This window comes from Gracilinanus agilis, chromosome 3 (genome assembly GCF_016433145.1).
Source record: "Gracilinanus agilis isolate LMUSP501 chromosome 3, AgileGrace, whole genome shotgun sequence".
Classification (NCBI taxonomy): Eukaryota; Metazoa; Chordata; class Mammalia; order Didelphimorphia; family Didelphidae; genus Gracilinanus; species Gracilinanus agilis.
The window spans coordinates 552,270,615-552,285,079 of record NC_058132.1 but is presented as its reverse complement, the minus strand read 5'-3'; the positions used below and the strand labels follow the sequence as shown (position 1 = coordinate 552,285,079).

The following is a 14,465-nucleotide window of genomic DNA, read 5'->3' as shown; positions in this document are numbered from 1 at the left end:
ACTCATGAGGTCAATTAGAGAGCTTCCACAAATTGTTTGCTAGAACTTAGCAAAGGTTTGTTTGCTAAATGCATTGAACCATGCTCTCTGGTCACCAATACAGCTCACATCTCTGAGAGCCTAAAAGAATCCATTAAGATTATGATGAATAGCTGAAGAACAAAGCAGTCTGTAGCCTTTGAACCAAGGAGACATTCCAATCTTACCCTACCCACAGCTTACTTCTTTGATAATACATTTTTTTTAAGTATGGTTTCTACTGACACCCCTGAGACTGCTTTTTGTCTAACCATTCATCTATTTATTTGATTAATAAAGAATAATTCTGATCTTAGAGTTCAAATCTCCCTTAGTAAAAATGTATATGACATATGTGACAAAAATTCAGTAACATGAGTTTATTAAAAAAATGATTTAACATGTTGACCCATCTTTGGACCCTTGCCCTAGAAACCACTTAAACTTTAAAATCATGTGGTAAAAGGCATCACAGTTATGGGAGTAGATTTGTACAGATATATCCTTTTGCCACCTTTTTCTTACTACAGTAATGAAACTTTGACCACACTTTGTCACCTAATTCATTGTATTTCCATGTCTCCAGTTGGTAGGTGTCAGACTACATAACTGAAAAAATACACCAGTTTATGCTGATTACTACTCCTGACTCATTTCTTTACTAATTCTCTCTCTGGGTTCTAAAGCAACTGTAGTATATGAATAGATTCTGTATTATTACATAAATTTTAGAAATTTTCTTTCTAATTGATAAGCCCAAACTTTATTCAAGATTAAGGAAAAACTCCAATTCTTTTAGGCTTGGTATCCCCTATGTCTGTGGTGCAAACCTATGACACACATGCCAGAGGGGGCACTCAGAGCCCTCTTTGTGGGCACGTGCACCATCACCCCAGCACAGAGTTCACCGGAGTTCGTTACTGGAAAGCCAGATGGATGTGGGGCTGGAATGCTGCCCTTCCCCTCTTCACATGAGTCTGAGGACATCATCCACCACTTTAAAATGTCCACCATCATTGCCCTATCTCAATTTAGAACTGTGTACTTAGGATGGTCAAAAATAATGTTAAATGCAGTATACTTAAAAACAATTTCAGATGGCAAAGAATATAAATAAGAACCAATAACAAGGTATTTAAGGCTCTGCTATGACTGCAGTGATGAGAAAAAGGGAGTGAATCTCTCAGTCTTCTTCCCCGAAAATGTGTAGTTTCTCTCCATCTGACCAGAAGGAGAACTGATGCAGTTGAAAAATTAAAGAGAGCTTCTATGATATGGCTTCTAAGGACATTAGATTTATAACCAACTAGAGTTTTCTTTCTGCCTATGTCTACTAGAATTTATTTTTTCTCTGTCTGGCTTTCCTGCACATCATTTCTTTTTACCAGTTTCTATCCCAAGAGTAGTTCCAAATATTGGGATCAGTTTCCTAATTTATGAACTTGGACATCTCTTTGCTTTTCAAAGTTTCAGTTTTCTCATCTGAAAAAGGTGTTAATAATACCTACTCTATGTTAGCACTCTTAAGAGAAAAGTATGCTAAAACTTAACATGCTATAGAAATGATAGTTTATCATAATAGTGACATGAGTTAAAATATTCAAGATAAAGCAAAAGATGATAAATTCATAGATCACACACTATGATGCTATGTAAGGAACCCTAGAGCTCATCTTAACCAACTCTCTTACATGTGAAGAAAATGAAGCTCATGAAAATGAAGTAGTAAATAACAGAGCAGGATTGGACTGAATTTCTGTGACTTCTAATTTAGTTCTCTTTCATCTCTAGTGGACCCTACAAGAAAAAGTGCTGAATTTGTCCATGAGGATCAGAAAAAAATCATAGGGGGCATTTTCCTGAAGAAGATAGAGATTGAGTGGTATATTGAAAAGGACAAATAAATATCAATAATATGGAAATAGGTCTTGATCAATAACACATGTAAAACCCAGTAGAATTGTTCGTTGGCTACAGGAGGGGGATGGGAGGAGGAGAGGGAAAGAACATGAATCATGTAACCATGGAAAAATATTCTAAATTAAATAAACAAAAAAAGAAAAGGACAAGTAAGAAGTACACAGGTAAAATGGAAGAAGTTGTTATAAATGGAGGAGGAGGGGTTTTGTGAGCAAAAAGTTGGAGATGGAAATCATGAAGGTAATGTTTTTTTTTGTTGTTTGTTTAAAAAAGCCCTAAACCTGTTTTAAGCCAAAGAGAGCATTATTTGTCATGCTTTAAGTCACACAAAAGATTATCTTTTAGACTCTTTTTTTGGAATATAAACTTTATACTTGAGACCGGCTAAGTATTTTTATTTTTCATTTAGATGAATTTAAGGTTTAAAAAAAGCATACCTCTTCCTAATTTAGTTCAACTTCTTAAAAATGGAGAAAAGTTAAGCAATGAACAGAGTAACACAGTTAGTGTCAGAGCTGAGACAATAATTCATTTCTTCACATTTCTGACTGTACCACTCTGGATTTGAGAGTCATCAGCTTTCCCATTCTACCTCTACCTGTGAAAGATGGTAAATAAAATGGGTTACTTGAGTTTTACTTAACCCAGTCTGGGCTGATGATCTTCTCAAGTTTGGAGAGTAAGATGACTGCTCTCTGTCTTAGGTAAGTTGAAACAACTCTGACTTCACTTATAAGATAACAGGTTTATTAGAAGAAAAAAAAAACTTTTTTAGGATAGGGTAAGGTATGTGGGCTGAGGATTTCCCTAATCTTAATCAATTCTACCTTTTTCCCACCATCTGATTCTGCAAAGAATTGCTTCTGTCCTTGGCACAGCTAGGGCTACACTTTCTTCCTCTCTGTCCCAGTTTTCCCTATCTAACTGACTAACCTAGGCTAATCCCACATTAACTATAGTCCTAGTGACAGTCACAAATGGTCGCGTAGTCAGGATCAAGTGCCAGCAATGACCTAGCCACCTAGGTAAGCTAACGCTCACCAAATGCAGCTAAGCACTTCAGGTCACTGCTTCTGGTAATTCCTGTTTGAGATTTCTCCAGGTGTTAAATCAGCATATGAGTCCAAAAGATGTTCTGGAAATGGTTGGTTTCTCTCAGGAACTGGTTGTAAGTTGATAGGAGACAAGAGCTGGGTTTTGGAGATGTTTCCTTCTCCAGAGTTCAAACATAATGCCTCGATGGCAGTTATTTCCCTCAGAATTCTAACCCAGGATTCTGAGAGCTTCCCTTGCCCTTTCTGGTTCTCTTCATTCCATCCACTCTGTATTTCCACTCTGGTTCATTCCTTCTTTCCCAAATTTCCACCTATCTCTTGTCAAGCTGGACTCTTTGCCTTATAACTAACTACAATGCAGTCATGCTTAGTCATTGGGTCTCTCCCAATACATTGTTCCCCTTGAGAAAGACAGGGGTATCACTTGAGACACTGACCTAGAGAAACTTCATGTCAGCATCTCCTTTAACCTGTGCTGAACAGAACATTTACTGACCATAGCAAGGCAGGTAAACCAAATTGATGCATGGGTCAAACTTAATGTCGGATTGAAGATACTCCCCCACTCCCATAGACAACCAATCTAAGCTCTGACATGATAGTTTGGGGTCTCTGAAGACCAAAAAAAATTGGTGCCTCAGGAAGATGAACTGCCATCTTTAATAATACAAGGGACCTGAGAGATGGCTTTGCTAGTTAGTGTGTGACAACCCAGCCTGTAGCTTTATGCAGCTAGGCAATGAGCATTTTGGGGGTTGATTTTTTGTTGTAATTTGTTTAGGAAAGACAACAATTTGTGTTCCCTGTAGGGGAATGAACAGATGATAAAATATGCAACGAGGATTGAGTCAACATCTTGGTCTTCTTAATGTAGCTGGACAGTTGACCATTTCCTCTTGGATGACAACCAGAACTTGAGCAGTACCTTCTCCAGCCCAGACAGTTGCTTCATTAGTAGGACAACAGTCACAGACACAGGACACATATTACATCCAATACCGTAATAGCTTCAGGGGTGGGACTTCCAGGTATTTAGCACAACATGCAGAAAGCTTTACTCACTCAAAATGTACAATAAACATTTGATTCAGAGAACTGTCATTCCTTTTGCTTCACTGAAAGTACTACTATAAGCAAAGAAATATTAAACCATCTTAACAAAAACAACTCCACACAGTTTGAAGGAACAGAAAGAGACTGAATGCAGATTGAAAATTAACTATTCTTCACTTTATTTCCTTCATGAATTTTTCTCTAATGTAAGCCGTATGTGTCTTGTTTTATAACATGATGAACAGGGAAATATGTGTTATGTGATAATATAGGTAAAACCCATATCATTTTACCTGTCTTCCTGGGGATGGGGAAGTGTAGGCAGGAGGGAAAAAAAAGTGAGATGGAATTTTGGACATAACTAGTGTGAGAATTTGTTTCTTTTGAATAAGCATATTTTTAGGATGTATTATGTGGTTATAACAAATTACATATATTATTTTATGCTACATATTATATTATGCTATCTATAAAAATAAATGGTAACTTAAATAAAGGAATGATATTTTTCCTCCACAGATTATCTAGTTTTTAACAACTCCAAACTATGTCTCTAATTTAAATGTATCTCCAGTTTTCAATCTTTATTCATTCATACAATAAATATTTTGAAAAGCAAGTCTCTATTTCTTGTCTCATTACACAGCTTAAAATGTATCAATTGTACCTTCTTGATTGTAGCTTCCAAGAAATTCCTCTTATACCTGTGTATGTCTAGGTTCTGTTTTTTTCCCCATTATACCTAATATACTCTAAGGTTTTCTTTAAAAAGGTAGTTGTGTCTCCTTTTAATTCAGTATCTTTATATGTACATCAAATCTTCTAATTGAGGAAAAAACTGTTTTACCTGAAGGGTAAAATAGTTAACCATAAAAAATGACAAGACAAATCCATCCTTACAATATACAAAAAAATTTGCACCAGAGAAAAATGTTTAATAAATCAATGAAAACATTTACAAAAAAAGTTCATTGGAAAGAGGTAACAAAGGGTTCCTGGGCACAGACCATATTAAGAAAAATCCGAATTTAGAATGTTTGCCCATTCAAGAAATATGCAGGTAGGGGGCAGCTAAGTGGCTCAGTGGATTGAGAGCCAGGCCCAGAGTTGGGAAGTCCTGGGTTCAAATCTGGCCTCAGATACTTCCTAGCTGTGTGACCCTGAGCAAGTCACTTGACCCCCACTGCCTAGCCCTTTACCACTCTTCTGCCTTGGAACCAATACCTGGTATTGATTCTAAGACAGAAGGTAAGGGTTTAAAAAGAAAAAAAAAAGAAATATGCAACTACATATGTATGTATATGCAAAGAGATTAGCAGGAGAAGCTTTTCTTCAATCTAAGTCTTTTATTCTGTGGCAGATCTCTTCTGTGAAGTTTGAACAATTGGTGTTTCCTTCCAAATTTTTTTTCAAGCTCTTTCCATCTTTATTTCTTGCAAAGCAGATGCTCTCCATTTCTACCCAGTGGTTATGTGTCCCCATGTGCCCCAGCATCATCACAGCCCACAGAAGCAGAGAAATGGGATTGACTATGTCCTTCCCAGCAATGTCTATAGTTTTCCCCTGAACCAAGTCAAAGATTTTGTTTCTGTCAGTGCCACTGTTTTCACTCAATATGCCACAAAGATCCCCAAAAAGGTCAGCACATAAATCACAAAAGATGTTTCCATATAAGTTTGGTGTCACAAGTAAATCAAATTGGAACAAATCTCATACTGTATTCAAACATATTGTACATTTCAATAAAGTTTATGTCTCTCTAGTTTTCTCCAACCTTCCTGCACTTTTGGAGAAAAAGCCTATCTGACATCTGCATGATATTTGCTTTGTGGGCAGCAGTCATGGTGCTTTGGTGATTGTTCCTGCAATAATCAAAGACAAAATTGTTAATACAGGTGTTTGTTCCTTCAGTGATGAGTTTAATACTGTGTCCAACACCATCAACAATCCCAAGTTCAGTGTCAATATTTGCCTTCAGTGTTCTCCCAAATAGTGTTTATATTTGCATCCATGTAAGTGTAGACTTCATTGGAGACACATGAACATACATTTGGACAAAGATAAAAAGTTTTACAAAGAAGGAGATTCATATAAGGATGTCCAACTACTAGTGATGTCTTTAAGGGAGCTTTTCAGTTCCATCTTGTTTTTGTCCATTTATTCTTTGACTTTGAGAGAAATGATCTACTTCCTGCCAGGTCCTTTAATTGCTGTGATTTTCCTCTCTTCCAAATGAAAGTCTGCTTTGGTAGCATCAAAACTCTTCATAACAGAAGCTGAGGTTTCTGGTCCAATACCATCTCCTGGGATGGAGGTCACTGTGTGTGTACCACTGGCAAAACCTTGGGTTACCAGTTTTGAATTTCTGAAGACCCCTAGCAGCCAAGATACCTCTGGAATCCATGCACGATAGACCGTAGTGTTCTCAGGTCCTGTTGGCAGCAGCAGCTGTGACTGTGTACCAACTCCACTGATCCCCACTGATCTGACCCTAGCATCATACATGCTCTCTCCATTTGGGGTCAGCCCTAAAAGCCCCATTGCATGTCTTTCCTTCCCCTTCAATTAATTTTCAGTTCAAGACACAAGTAACATTAGAATCATTCTGGAGTTCTCATTCTTTTACCTATTCTCCATTGGGTTAAATCCCAGTTATTGGCTTTAACTGCAATTTTTTCTGTGTTTTTAGGCTCTGGTAATCTCAGAGATTCATCGTGCATCCTGAGTACTTCCAAATCAAAACTCTAGAGAATAGGAAGGGAAAAATGCATTCAGTTAAGTACCTTCATCTGTATGTCTTCTTGCTCCATATGGTCCATTTGATGATTATTACAGGTCTCTGCTCTACAATTGTTCATGCACAAATTTTTCCTAAGGCATACCTTGTGTGTGACTAACAACCATGGAACATAGCCTATTATTACTGAGCATTTACGATGTATATAGCACTTAATCACCTCAACTCTTCCCTTCCAACTGCAGAGAGCATAACAACATGCCCTCTAGAGCTGTAAAGAACAGAAACCCCTTCATTTGTGATGTTTGGGGCCTCCCTGCTTGAACCATTTGCATGCTTGGATTTGAATGGAGAATCACTTTTCTCTAATTAGTGGCCTTTTGTGGTCACTTGCTCCTTTAAAATAAAAAAAAAGTGGTATTGGAAAGTTGGATGGTGAGAGCCCTGGCACAGCTGCTATATGACTGGGCAAAGTATTAGATACAACTAGTAGTGAGCTCAGACAATTCTTTTCCCACCCTGCCCTCAAAAAGGAATACAACCTGAAAGTCACCAAAGCAGCTGTTCAGGGAATTGCTGCTTTTATTCTGGACAGAGAAGGTGTCTTTTTTATGATACTATTTTTAAAAAAATGTAATATGTAACATAGTATTAATATAATACATATGATTTGTTATAAGTAATAAATTATAATTAATATGCTTATTGAAAAAGAAAATAATTCTGCCATTAGCTATATCCAAAAACTTAAATCTCATTCTTTTTCCCTCCCTCCCTCCCACCCCTTTCCATCCTCAAGTAGTCAAAGATATAGGTTGTACATATATCATCATATAATACATTTTTCCCTATTCATCAGGAAGTTACATATTGCTTAGATTAGAAAAAATTCATGGAGTAAATAGAGTAAAGAATTTATGTTTCAATTGGCATTCAGAATCTGTCAGTACCTTCTTAGTCATGAGACCCTTGAAGTTGTCCTGGACCCTTGCTTTATTGATAATCATTTAGTCATTTATAATCGATCATAATATATTATTGTTGTTACTGTGTAAAATACCCTCCTAGTTCTACTCATTTCACTTTGCATCACTTCATATAAAATTTCCCAAAAATTTTGTATTCTTCTTGTTTGTCATTTCTTATGGCACAATAATACTCCTTTAAAATCATATACTACATCTAGTTCAGCTTTTCCCCAATTGACGGATATCCTTTAAGTTTCCAGAACTTTTTTGGAAAGACCTAAATGAACTAATGTACAATGAAATAAGCAGAACCAGGAGGACATTGTACACAGTAAAAGCAATGTTGTGGAATGATCGACTGTGATAGACTTTACTACAAACAGCAATACAATTATCTAACAATTCTGAAAAACTTATGAAAAAGAGTGTTATCCACCTGCAGAGAAAAGTGTTGGAGTAGGAATACATATAAATTTATCACTTGTCTATTTGTGTATATGTTTTAAGGTTTTGGTTTTATATGACTATTTACTTACAAGAATGAATAGCATAGAAGCATGTTTTGTGTGATAATACATGTGTAACACAGACTGAATTGCTTGCCAGCTGTGGAAGGGGGGAGGGAAAAAGGGAGGGAGAAAGTTTGGGTAATATAAGTTCTGAAAACACATGTGGAAATTTGTTTTTAAAAAAATGTTCCAGCTCTTTTCCACTATGAAAAGAGCTCTACGAATATTTTAGAACATGAAGCTTTCAGGTCGTTTTCTTCCTTGGTCAAGGAAGTCACTTAGTAGAGTAGGAGGAGAATAATTAAAGTTCCACTTTACTTATGTTTCCAACTTCTTTCACCCTTTTGTGAATCTTCCACCTTCTATTGGTACAACCTTGTGCATCTCACTGAATTTCTTTGGGTCTCAATTTTATCCTTTGTAAAGGGAGGGATTGAACTAAAGGCTCCCTTTCTGCATAAAATTTATTACCTTAGGGATCCTTAAAACCTCATTTTCAGAACATAACAATATACTAAAAATGTTAACTTAAAAACATTTTAAGTAAAATGATTTGTAAAATAACTCTGAGGTACCATCTCTTATCTAGTGTATTGGCTAATATCACAGAAAAGGAAAATGACAGTTATTGGTCAACTAATCCAACCATTTTCTAGATCAATACAGAACTATGTTCAAAGAGCTATAAAACACCTTTGATCCAGCAGTATCACTACTAGCTCTGTATCCCAAAGAAATATTTTTAAGAGAAAATGACATATATATGTAATATAATATTTATAGTAACCCTTTTTTGTGGTGGCAAAAATTGGAATTGCGGGGATGGTCATAAACTGGGAAATGGCTAAATAAGTTATAGTATAAGATTGGGATGGAATGCTATCATGCTATAAGAAATGATGAGAAGGATGATTTTGGAAAAACCTAGAAAAACTTACATAAACTGATGCAAAGTGCAATGAGCAGAACCAGGAGAACATTGCACACATTAACAGCAATATTGTACTATGATCAACTGTGAATGACAGCTGTTCTTAGCAATACAAAGATCCAAGACAATTCTGAAGGACTTACGATGAAAAAATACCATCCACCTCTAGAAAAGAATTGATGGAATCTAAAAGTAGATCAAAGCATACTTTAAAAAAAACTTTATTTTTTCTTGTTTTTTTGTCTGTTTTCTTTCACAACATAATTAAAATGGAAATGTTTTGTATGACTGCACATAAATAACTTTTATCAAAGTGCTTGCTTTGTCAATGAGGAGGAAGAAAATAAAGAAGAAAATTTTGAACTCAAAAATTGAAAAATAGTGATAAATGATAAAATTACTTTAACATGTATTTGGAAAAAATAAAATACTAAAAAAGAAGAAAGAAAATGAGTTTTGTTTTGTATATGTCATTTTGGAGATGCTGAAGAACAGAGAGGTAGAAGAATCTAACAGGCAGTTGGAAGTTCTGAACTTGAGTTTAGGAGAAAGAATATTTGCCTGTATTAGAGAGTTATCTTTTTAAAAAATGATCATTGAATTTGTGTTGCTGTTAAGATCATCATCAGTGTAAACTGGGAGAGGAAAAAGAGTCAGGACTGAGCATTTGGGTGAATTGTGCTTAATGGTCAAAAGGCATATGATCTTAATAGTTTTCCTTTTATTAAACAATTACTGCCTACTTGGCATAAATTCTGTTTAGTCATAAGGATTTTTTTTTTTTAAATCCTTAACTTCTGTGTATTGGCTCTTAGGTGGAAGAGTGGTAAGGGTGGGCAATGGGGGTGTCGAGTGACTTGCCCAGGATTACGTAGCTGGGAAGTGTCTGAGGCCATATTTGAACCTAGGATCTCCCGTCTCTAGGTCTGACTCTCAATCCACTGAGCTACCCAGCTGCCCCTAATCATAAGGATTTTTGCATCTATATTCAATGGTGGAATTGGCCTATAATTTTTTTTTTGTTTTTGTGTTTCTTGGTCAGGTATAAGCACCATATTTGTTTCATAAAAGGAGTTTTGTAGGACTCATTTACCAATTATTATAAATAATTTAATATTGGAGTTAGATGATTTTTAAATGTTTGATAAAATCTTCTTCTAAACCCAAATGGGCCTGATGCTTTCTTCTTAGGAATGGCTTATCAGTCATTTATACTTAGTGTGGAGGGATTTACCAAGTCCTCTTCTGATGGGAGATTTTTATAGGAGAGATTAATGAAGAAAGAATCTATTAGAGATGTGAATACTGTAGAGTGGAGAAAAGGGAATGAAAAAGGTAGAGGAAGAAAGCATAGCTTGATAAATTCAGAGTTTTGTCTGTGTCTGGCCCCATTCTTACAATAAGCATTACTATAATATTATTATGATTATTGATTAGAAGCCTTCAACTCTGCTCTATACTCATGATTTATTCATATGCTATAATATAAAATAGATACAAGCATAGTGAGAATGCCAGAAAAATCCCATTAAGTAACTACTTCATCTCATGGAAATAGTTTCCAACAATATCTTAATGTCATTTCAACTCAGTAAGTTATTTATTTACCTCAAAGAAGAAAGAAAACTAGGGTCACAGATTTATGGAGAGGTTGGCCATCTCATTTTAAAAATAAGGAAACATTTAAAGAGTCTTGTGAGTTTTTCAATATACAAATAGAGCAAGGATTGGAACCCAAGCCTTCTGCCCCAAATTCTGTGACCTTCCCCCACCCCTGCCCTACAAATCATACTTCCTTGAACTTGATTCTAGAGGGTCAACACAGTTATTTTAAACTGGTTGGAGCTTGAACCTGGAAGAGATCAATGCTCTCAGTTTTAGAGATAAATCTAGGCAGAATGGCATAGTGGAAAGAATTCTGACTAGGCAGTCAGTAGCACTGACTTGAGATCACAGTTCTGAGATTTGTGACTGCTGTGATCTGGACCAATTGACTTCTCCAGACCTCAATTTCCTTAACTGTAAAATGAGAGAGATAGGCAAGATGATGTCTCAGGATTCCTCTAGCTCTTGGGATGTAGCCTTCTGACTAAATGGGGATAGCATCCAAACTTGGGTCTCTAACTTGCTACCTGTTTAAACTTGAACAAGTCATCTTGTCTGAGCCTCTATTTCCCTTTCAGTGAAATATATGAGTTGGACCAAGTGATCTCTTAGAGATCTTTCAGCTATCTCTAAATTTGTGGTTCCAGGAATGCAAATTGTTTTACATCACTGAGTCATAGCATTTTTCTTTTATGTAACTTTTATCTTCTTTAAGAGTTTATGTAACTTTTATCTTCTTTAAGAGTTCTTAACTCCTAGTTAAGAACAAGCACTTGATGGATGTTAGTATATCTAAAGTAGGAAGGAAATTCAATTCAGTTTAAAAAGGAAATCAAACATTAGACTGAAATAACTGTCAATTTTCAAAAATCGATTTTGTGGATATGGAGTTATGATCCTCTCCCCAAGGGCACCAGAGAAAGCATTTTTACAAAAGGGTGGGTTTGGGGAGGGTAGGTTGCTGAATGACATGGCCAGCTATGTTGTGGGTTGCCAAAGTTCAATCTGCAGGAAGTGAAAAATCCATCCTGCTGAATAAATCATTTCTGATCCCTTCATCAATTTTGTTGCACTGGCTGCAGAATCGAAAGTAATTGCTTTTAGGAACCAGTAATATCTAGTACCAAGTAGGCCAGCTTTGTGATACCCTGATATTTCAATAACATCAGTTTCTGCATCTTGCTTTTTCTTTTTTTCCTCTTAAGTACACAGAAACATACGTTTTAGGTGTAGTTGATGAAAATACATTCTTTTATTCTAATTTTGGTGCTCTAGCATATAAAGTGAATTCTCCCAAAAAATATATATTGTATATATTTTCCCACACTAAATAATAAAGCATCCATAAAAGTGAGTTATTTATGAATAATAAAAAGAAATGACCTTTTTCTTCAAGATACTCAATCCTCTAATTATTCACAAAAGTTTGGATCAGATGTCCGTTATTTAAACCTCCACTACTTGCCTGAACACTTTTGGCAACGATTTTTGTAATATCAGCAGGAAAATAGGAAATGAGCTGGAAACATTAACAAAATTAGAAAACAGTATTTAGGTGCTTTATCTTCTCATGACCTTCATGTTAAGTCATAACGGTCTAAACCACAGCACTATGAAAAGAATGAGAGGGATTTTTTTTAAATGATGTACAAAGCAGGTATGTGATTAATAATTCATATTCAGATTAGATAAGCTCCCTCTCCCTCACATGTACTCCTTTGCTTAGCCAAGGTAGTTAAGTTTGTAATGTGAGGAGCAACTTTAAAAATGGGGATCTCATAATGCAATTTTTACATTGCTTTCCTGAAAATGTAAAATGAAGAATCCTATGGTCACTGAATGTCAGAGGGAGGGATCTCCAAGACCTTCTATTTTAATTCATTCAATAAAAATGGTCCATGATATCATAATCTAAGAGTCATAGAATCTTTGCTTGAAGAAATCTAGGGTATTCAGTACGTTTCCAAGTAGCCAATTCCACTTTGGGATTGCTCTAATTCTTAGGAAAAATTTTCCTTGAATTAAACTTAAATCTTCCTCACTAATATAGGTACCCTATCAATATTTCTAAATGAATAGATGGTTAATTTGCTTTAAATCTCAGAATGCCATAGAGCTAAAGAGACAAAGAAATAATCATTATTATAGCTTGAAGTTTTTTATGACCTCTGGGAATGGAGATTAAACAAAATTCACAAAAATATCTTACCATTGCTCTTAGGTCTAATTTTTTGTTAATTAACTAAGTGATAATTTAGATATATTTTCTATTCTGTAAAGGAGTTCCAATAAAATATGATTTATTGAATGTACTTATTAGAAGTGAAGATGGGTATGATGGTATATTAGGTAGCAGAGTACCTATTTGGAGGCAGAGAGACTTGGGTTCAAACCTGACTTGACAGATACTGACTAGGTTATCTGGGACAAATGATGTTATCTATTGATATATTAGTCAACTCTATAAAGCTTATAAATTACAATAAGTCATTTATCTGTCCTGATGGAGGAAGTTTCCATATTAAGAGTTTATTGCATTTCTGAAATTCTAACTAAGCATCCTTTCTTCCTACCTCCTGCTCTAATTGGGAAAAAAACCAACAAACACACAGACACAGACACAGACACAGACACAGACACAGACACACACACACACACACACACACACACACACACAGAACAAACATGGTTTTAGAAAATAAACAATTTAGTTCTTTGTGTTTTTGAACATAAGAATTTTGATGCATATGTGTTAGCAGTAGGTGATTGGCAAGCAGCTGCCCTTAGGATTCTATTTTAGAAGTATAGGCAACTTGTCTAATGTTCACTACATAAACAACTTTATCATCACTATCAGGATGAATGAGGTGTTCAGAGAAGACTAGAACTGCTAGTGTTAGGGCTTGCCGAGCCCTTTTCAGTGCCACTTTCTTCCTTTGGTGTGTCCAAGAAACTGTAGCATAGACAGTGGCCACAGGTGAGTGAACCATCTCAGCAGGCAAGTTAACCCAGATTGAGGGTAACCCAGCAGACCTCAAAGCCACTGGTGAGTTAAGAGTCTACCTACTTCCCCCACCCTCTACCCCCAAGAGAAGGGGAGGATGAGAATAATTTGTTCCAACAGCCAAGAAGGTAGAGGTAATGAGCACGTGGAGCACCTAGACCTTGGTTAGAAATCAAAGAGGCCAACATCTTCCATCACCCATTGTCATGACTTCTGTCTTGTCACTGGACTTGACAATTTCTGCCTCTCAACTTCTAAATAAGTTGTAGTTATTTTTACTCCATTTATCATAGGGAATAATAACATAGCAGAATGAAAATAGCTTCCTACCACTGGAGTGACAGAACTCAGGCCTTGACTTCTGGTTCTTAATCTATTCATTAACTGACACTAATTATTAAATTGGTAATTCACAATCTTTTATATTTTGCTGCATTTTAGGTCCTATCTCTTTTAAAGATTGACAAAGAAGGATTTTGAAGTATACTCTCACATGGTCTTCCATGTTTGGTAGATAAAAGAATTAAGTTCTTTTTCATCTTTTGGACCTAGATATGGGGGAAGTAAAAGAAAAAAATAAATACTCCATATCCCAAGACAACATCTTATCTCACCAAGAAAGACCGCCTAGAGCCACAAATGTACAAATGATAGATTGTGGTAGG

General features: G+C 35.8%; 1 pseudogene; it reads right to left on the bottom strand.

Annotated features, from left to right (window-relative positions):
• Positions 1 to 5,378: 5,378 nt before the first annotated feature.
• On the bottom strand, positions 5,379 to 6,587 carry LOC123241836 (annotated as a pseudogene).
• Between the last annotated feature and the right edge of the window lie 7,878 nt (positions 6,588 to 14,465).